This window comes from Corylus avellana, unplaced genomic scaffold (assembly GCF_965113065.1).
Source record: "Corylus avellana unplaced genomic scaffold, dhCorAvel1.hap1.2 HAP1_SCAFFOLD_21, whole genome shotgun sequence".
NCBI classification, from domain to species: domain Eukaryota; kingdom Viridiplantae; phylum Streptophyta; class Magnoliopsida; order Fagales; family Betulaceae; genus Corylus; species Corylus avellana.
In genome coordinates, this window is record NW_028290476.1 from 210,001 (window position 1) to 216,063 (window position 6,063).

A 6,063-nucleotide genomic window follows, 5' to 3' on the forward strand; every position below is an offset into this window, starting at 1 on the left:
TTAGGAGTTCAGTCCCTTCCAATATGAGTGTCAGACTTGCATCACATTACCTCCTGTGCTAAAAAAAAAGCAGCTAACTGAGAATGCTAGCTGATCTACGACCACCCTTGCTTGTTTGGCGTAATCCCTTAATCGATTTTTTTGTAAAAGAGATCCCCCTTCCCTTTCCAAAGATTGGCTTTGAAGTTAAAGAGTGGATTTCCATTGTTTTGGAAAGGTATTATTATCGCTTAGCGCTTGTGCTAAGGAAGTGGAAGCAAGGTTTTTTATTCCTAAGAGTGAATGAGTGATATTAGCTCTTCTAGTAGCTCCTCTGATAGTAGCAGTAGCTCTTTTGAGATAGCCTCTCTATGGCAATTTGTCTTTAGTAAAAAGCCTGAAAATCCATTTTGTTAAAAAGAGCGGATAGGCGTACGGAGGTGAAGCGGCTTACCTTCCTTTCATTCCAATATGGCCTGCGACTTCATCTGAATCAGAATCTGGATCTTCCTCAGCACTTGGGATCGGCCACTCATCTGGAGTATGTCACCTGGTCTGGCCTGGCTGATGAAAGATCTCGTTTTTATGACCATCTTTCTTAAGCCAAAAGAGGAGCTTAGCTCTCATAGGGCTCGGCTACTATAGCTCGAGGCTGTATTTCGTCCATCATAGAATAGAAATCTATAAATAGAGGAGTCGGCGGACAAACGCCTTACGTGATAAGGGCTTTAGGTCCAATTTCTGCTGTTTAGCTCAATGCGCTATCCAGATCTCGAATCATTGGAATTCGCTTTGCTTGCTTTCCGTTCTATTATATAAAAAGTATTCCCCGGTCAAACTGGTCTGGAATCAATCAGTAGTACGTCCCGCGCTTGATTGGCGAAGGAAAACCGGGAATTTTTAATCTGGAATTTCGATATCAACTGCCCGGTCGAAACGATCGATCCTGGTCCAAAGTCTTGATCGATCGAGCTCTCGTTCTCTATCTGGCCGGGTGATAGGTGCTTTGCTTTCTCTTTATCTTTCTTCTTCTATTTTCATTCTTATTTCTGCTTTTCTTTCCCCTCTTCTCTTATCGTCGAATTCTTTTCTTTTTGAATTTTCAAAAAAAGATAAATTTTCATCATCATGTACAGCAATTCCACCAGAGAGAATTCAACCATAAATAAAGGAAAAAAGCAATTCGCCGAAGCAAAGACTTACTAATCAAAGTTGTTTGCATTGCACTGGATGTAATTTTCTTGTTGAGTTTGAACTTCCGGAACTCTTGAACTAAAGGAAGGAAAGCGTACTTCGCTAGCCAGGCTAATAGGCCAAACCAACCCAGGGCAGGCAACTCAATTTACAGGATGGTATCCGTAAACGGATGGAACAGCAGGAGTGATTCGGGGAAGGTGGGGTGGAGGGCTTTTGGGTATGCGTTATAACATAGGCGGCGACTACGTTTTTCCGTTGGTTGATGCTGCATATCGCACGCTTGTTATCTTTGTTTATATAGTTATAACACTAAGTGCCTATCAATTAGTTCCAAGAAAGCGTCCGTTCGCGTCAAGAATAGAGGTTTTTGATGTAGTTGCTCGCGGAGCTTTCGCCAGTGATCCCTGGCGGAACAACCCCGGCGTTAGCAGCCGGAGGGAAACCCCCAGCAAGTTCCGCCGCAGGAGGTTGGGGCTCACGAGCGGGTAGGGGTGGGGTTTGGTTCACACTACTCATTTCCGAGCTGGATGCGCCGGAAGGGACCATTCTGTTTTGGAGGCTTTCCCAATCTAGTAAATGAGTTATGCCTCTTGCTTTCAGCATGTCCGCGCATCGGCCCTACGGAGAAGACCATGCAGAGGAGGAGATTTGTGCTCGAACTCTATATTCTGAATTTGAATATTGATAGGGATCCAATATGAGTTCTGTCCTTCATATAGAGACTTAGAATATAATGACTTCTCTCCGTAATGGACTTCCTTTCATTCATTCAAGAGCACCTCTCGAGATAGGATAGATGATTTGAGAAAGATTTCATGGATATGCTTCATAATCTGCACTGTCCCCGTTCAGGGGGTTTCAGGGGGAATTAGGGGGTACGGGGGGAGGAGAGAAAGAACGCATGCATGGAGATTCTGTCTGTCGGAGGTTCGAGAATCTATTCTATGAAAGGACATCTAAGGCTAAGGAAGAATTTAAGGAAGTCCATTACTGAGAGAAGTGGTGATCTCGTCTTGCTTGCTGGGAGAGAGGAAGCTTCCGGACCACCTTTTCCAGCCAGATAGCGAGCGATCACTCAGCAATGAACACTAACTGAAAGCGGCCGGGAATGAGTACCTATCCCTTACGGGAATCGAACCCGTGTCTTCGACATGAAAAGACGATGTCCTAACCACTGGACGAAAGGGACCAAAAAGCCATTCTTCATATACCTCAGCTCCGAGAATAGAAGTGGTTCGTTTTGTTTCTATACGCAATTCAAGATTTCGTTTGTGTTCATGTTGGCGATTTCTGATGTGAATTCGGCGGGTCGTCCCCCCTTCCTACGGGTTCCCCCACCGACCCAGTGACACACCAACCACGCCCCCTCCCTTTCTCCGATCAAAAAGCCCCCTGACCCCTTTCTTTGTCTTTCATCCCCCCTGAACAGAATAAGTAAGGCCTCGTTCTTTCTAATTAAAAAAAAAATAGGGGGCGGAGCGCCCGTTTGAAGTGGCGAAGGCCTATGCTAAAGTAAGAAAGAAAGTACGTTAAGGTTACGAAGTAAGGTCAGCTGGTTAAGGAATTATTATCGCTTAGCGCTTGTGCTAAGGAAAGCTCAGGTTATAAAATCGCTTAGCCGTTAATTAATTAAGTAGTAGTGAGGCGTCGGTACGGAGTTGCGTCGTAGATATAGACTAGGCTAAGGGACGGACTTCATTTCTTCTATTCTCTTTACTTACACCTTAAACTTCCGCTGAGTCTAACGAGGCTCAGGTGCGGAGCCTTCCACTGTGGACCGAGACTACGCAAAGGTAGAACACCATAGAAACTTCGCTGACTTTATCATAAACCTTGATTTCGCTACGCTCAATAATAACCCGGAATAGCGGAAATCGGTTCGTGTTCCGCTTCCAAAGTCAGTCGTCTTTGCCCAAGTGTGAACTGCAGACGACTCTCCAGTGGTTCCATTCCTTCTTACTTAACTTCTGGGTCAACCCAACCCGAATGGGAAGAAGAGGGTCAGCCAAACAGCGGGCAGCTCCACTTTGTACATTTGCTGAGGCAGACCAATCAGGCATTTTAGAAAAGGGAAGGGAGCTTATCACCGAAGGAGGCAGTAGGGATGAAGGAGGCAGGAAGCTACCGCTTCTAGAATGCAAGCTTATCCTTGACTTTTTTTTTAGAGCGTACCGCTATTGAAATAATAAAAAAAGATTTATGGATGAAGTAATCGGAGTGACAAATGATTACGGTTGCGGAAACCGGAGAAAGTCGGGAACCGTCGGTTACCTTTTGAATCAAAGTAGCGACGAGCCGAGTACTACGACTACAGGGGGGGAGCAAAGCTTCGTAGACAGCTTCGCTTCCTCGTCGCTTCTTTCTGGCGACTAGCTTCTCAAGTAGGTGGCTTGGTAAGCACTTCAGCATCGGTAAAATCCCTAAAAATAATCGGCCGGAATGGTGGGGAAGGAGGCCCTCCCTACTTCAATGGAAAGGGGGGAATCGCCGTTTCACAGCCGATCCTCTACAACTACCTTTCGCCCAACATGATCACGAACGAAGACAGAGAATTGCGTAGATAGAAGGACGAAACGAACCAACCCACTTGTCCTGATCGGAACGATTGAAGAAAGAAAGAGAATGGTGGCCCCTTTCGCCCAGGGGGCATCGCCGGAGAACAATGTCGGGGACAGGGTGAGAACCTTCCGTTGGTTACGCCCTTTAAGTGTTGGTTCTTCCATATTTAGATATGGAGATAGATCCAGATAGAGATCCATATCTTTCTATCGATAGATAGATAGATATATTGAGAAACGGATATTGATCTGCTTTCAAGATCTATGAGCAAGAGAGATCCCTAAATATCCATTTGAAAAAAAAGATGAATAGATGGAGCCATCTGAAGGAAGGGCGCCTTAGCCAGCAAGAAAACGCCCTATTTTTATTAGTAAAGGCGTTAGCAACGGCTTTCGCGCTAGCGCGCTGTTGCTTGCATTAATTAGTCTAAAGCAGCGCAACAGCTCAATCCCTTGCTTTGTTCTATAGTAAGGGGCCTTTTCTTGCTCGTTAGCGCCCCCTTACCCCTATTATATTAGTTTAGTCATAAAGGAACTCAAGCACTCCTTAGCACAAGTGCTAAGCGATAATAATACCTTTCCCTATGGTCAAGCTGTTTCACTCCTTAGCACAAGCGCTAAGCGATAATAATTCCTTTTGACAACCTTACTAATAGAAAGGGGAAAGATGCGCTCAAGCATGCGAAGAAAGCTCTTCGAGCTTCCCTTATATTATAGAAAGGTTTGTAGAAAGGGGCTTCTTCAAATATCCCATAAATAAAAGTAGGGGCTTCAAAGCTTGTAGTTTAGGGGTGCGCAGGTTTGGAACCCTATACAAGGGGCTAGCGCGCAATGGCTTTCTCTGATAGGGGCTCGCTTCTTCAAGCGTAGCTTGCTGCTTTTCATTTTGATAGGAGTAGGTGCTTGCTGCTCGTCAAAGCCGTAGCTTGCTGCTCGCTTGCTGTCTACTAAACGAGCCTTCACTGCCCGCCCGGCCCCTATCTTTAATCTTAAGTTAAGTAAAATGAAGTCAAATCAATGAAGTGAACAGCCCAACCTCTTTGTTTGAAGCTTTGCCAGGAAGCTTCTACTTGTTGAAGCTTTGCTTCCCCTAATTCCAAAACACAACAATAGACTTGCAACTATAGTATAGGAAAAAGCTTCTCTTTGATAGCGGTCATAGGGGGGTTCGGAAAGGATCTGATCGTAGATAGAGACTTAAACCTGTGCGGGGGTAGGGGCGGATGTAGCCAAGTGGATCAAGGCAGTGGATTGTGAATCCACCACGCGCGGGTTCAATCCCCGTCGTTCGCCCATCAATAAATGGACCATTTGTTACGGAGACACAAGACAAACCTAGAAAGAATTTTTTCTGCAAGTTATCTCGAGGCTTTCAAACGCATCCAAGCAATTGGTATCCGATTGAAAGATAGAAAGCATAGATTCGCGTCGCCTACTTGCTGAAAAAATTGAATGGCTGATCATTCATTGTATGAAGTTTTTAAGACCTCACTAATCAGCCTTACACTTTTTAGTTCATAATGAATGAAGTGAACCCCCGGATGAAACAAGCAACGGCTTTCTAAAGCTCAATCCCTTGCTTGTTCTAGCCTTACCAAATTATTTTATTACCCACCTCTGCTTGCTCTACTGCTGCTAGCTCTCTTGCTTAGCCTTCCGCTGCTCTAGTTGAACCACCCAAGACCTGCTTGTCTTACTAGTCTGGTTGAGCTAACCGAAACCTGTCCTCTTAGCTTCCTGCTTTGACCGCACTAGACCTTCCTATCGCTTAGTTTGCTACTCTGGCTGACAGCTTCTGGCTACTTACCTCTTGTTCACCGCTGACTACAGTTTACTGCTTTCTGGTCAACTCAAACAGGTATGATTAGCCGTATTTACTAACTCTAGTTACTGGGATATTTATAGTTACTGGGATATTTATATCCTAGAAAAAGGGTGTTCTCAGCTTACGTTTCTTACCGGACTACTTTACTGCTGAAAATCAGGACTAGCCGCCTATGCTCTTTCCTGCCTTGCTTCCCATATAGCTAACGACTATGCCTTATGGTACCGCGGCTTACCTTACTGCTTTGGTTGAACTACCTCCGGACACTGCTGCTTCCCGATCTCTTGCTGGCTACCGCTTAACACATGCTGCTTGCCTTGCCCGGGAGCTCCAGCTTCCGCTTGGAGGCTCTTTCTTCAAGAATCTGGTCTATATATGAGTAGATCTCAGATCTTATATTCTAAACTGGGGAGGCTTCGTTAACACGGGCCTGGACCTCGGGGGCGTCACGAGTGAAAATCCCAAACAGCAGATCTTGGACCTGAACTTCTCTTTCGTGGAAAT

General features: G+C 45.3%; 1 non-coding gene across 1 annotated transcript; it reads right to left on the bottom strand.

Annotated features, from left to right (window-relative positions):
• Positions 1-2,293: 2,293 nt before the first annotated feature.
• TRNAE-UUC (transfer RNA glutamic acid (anticodon UUC)) lies at positions 2,294-2,365 on the bottom strand. The gene has a single exon. It is a non-coding gene; the product is annotated as a tRNA-Glu (tRNA).
• Between the last annotated feature and the right edge of the window lie 3,698 nt (positions 2,366-6,063).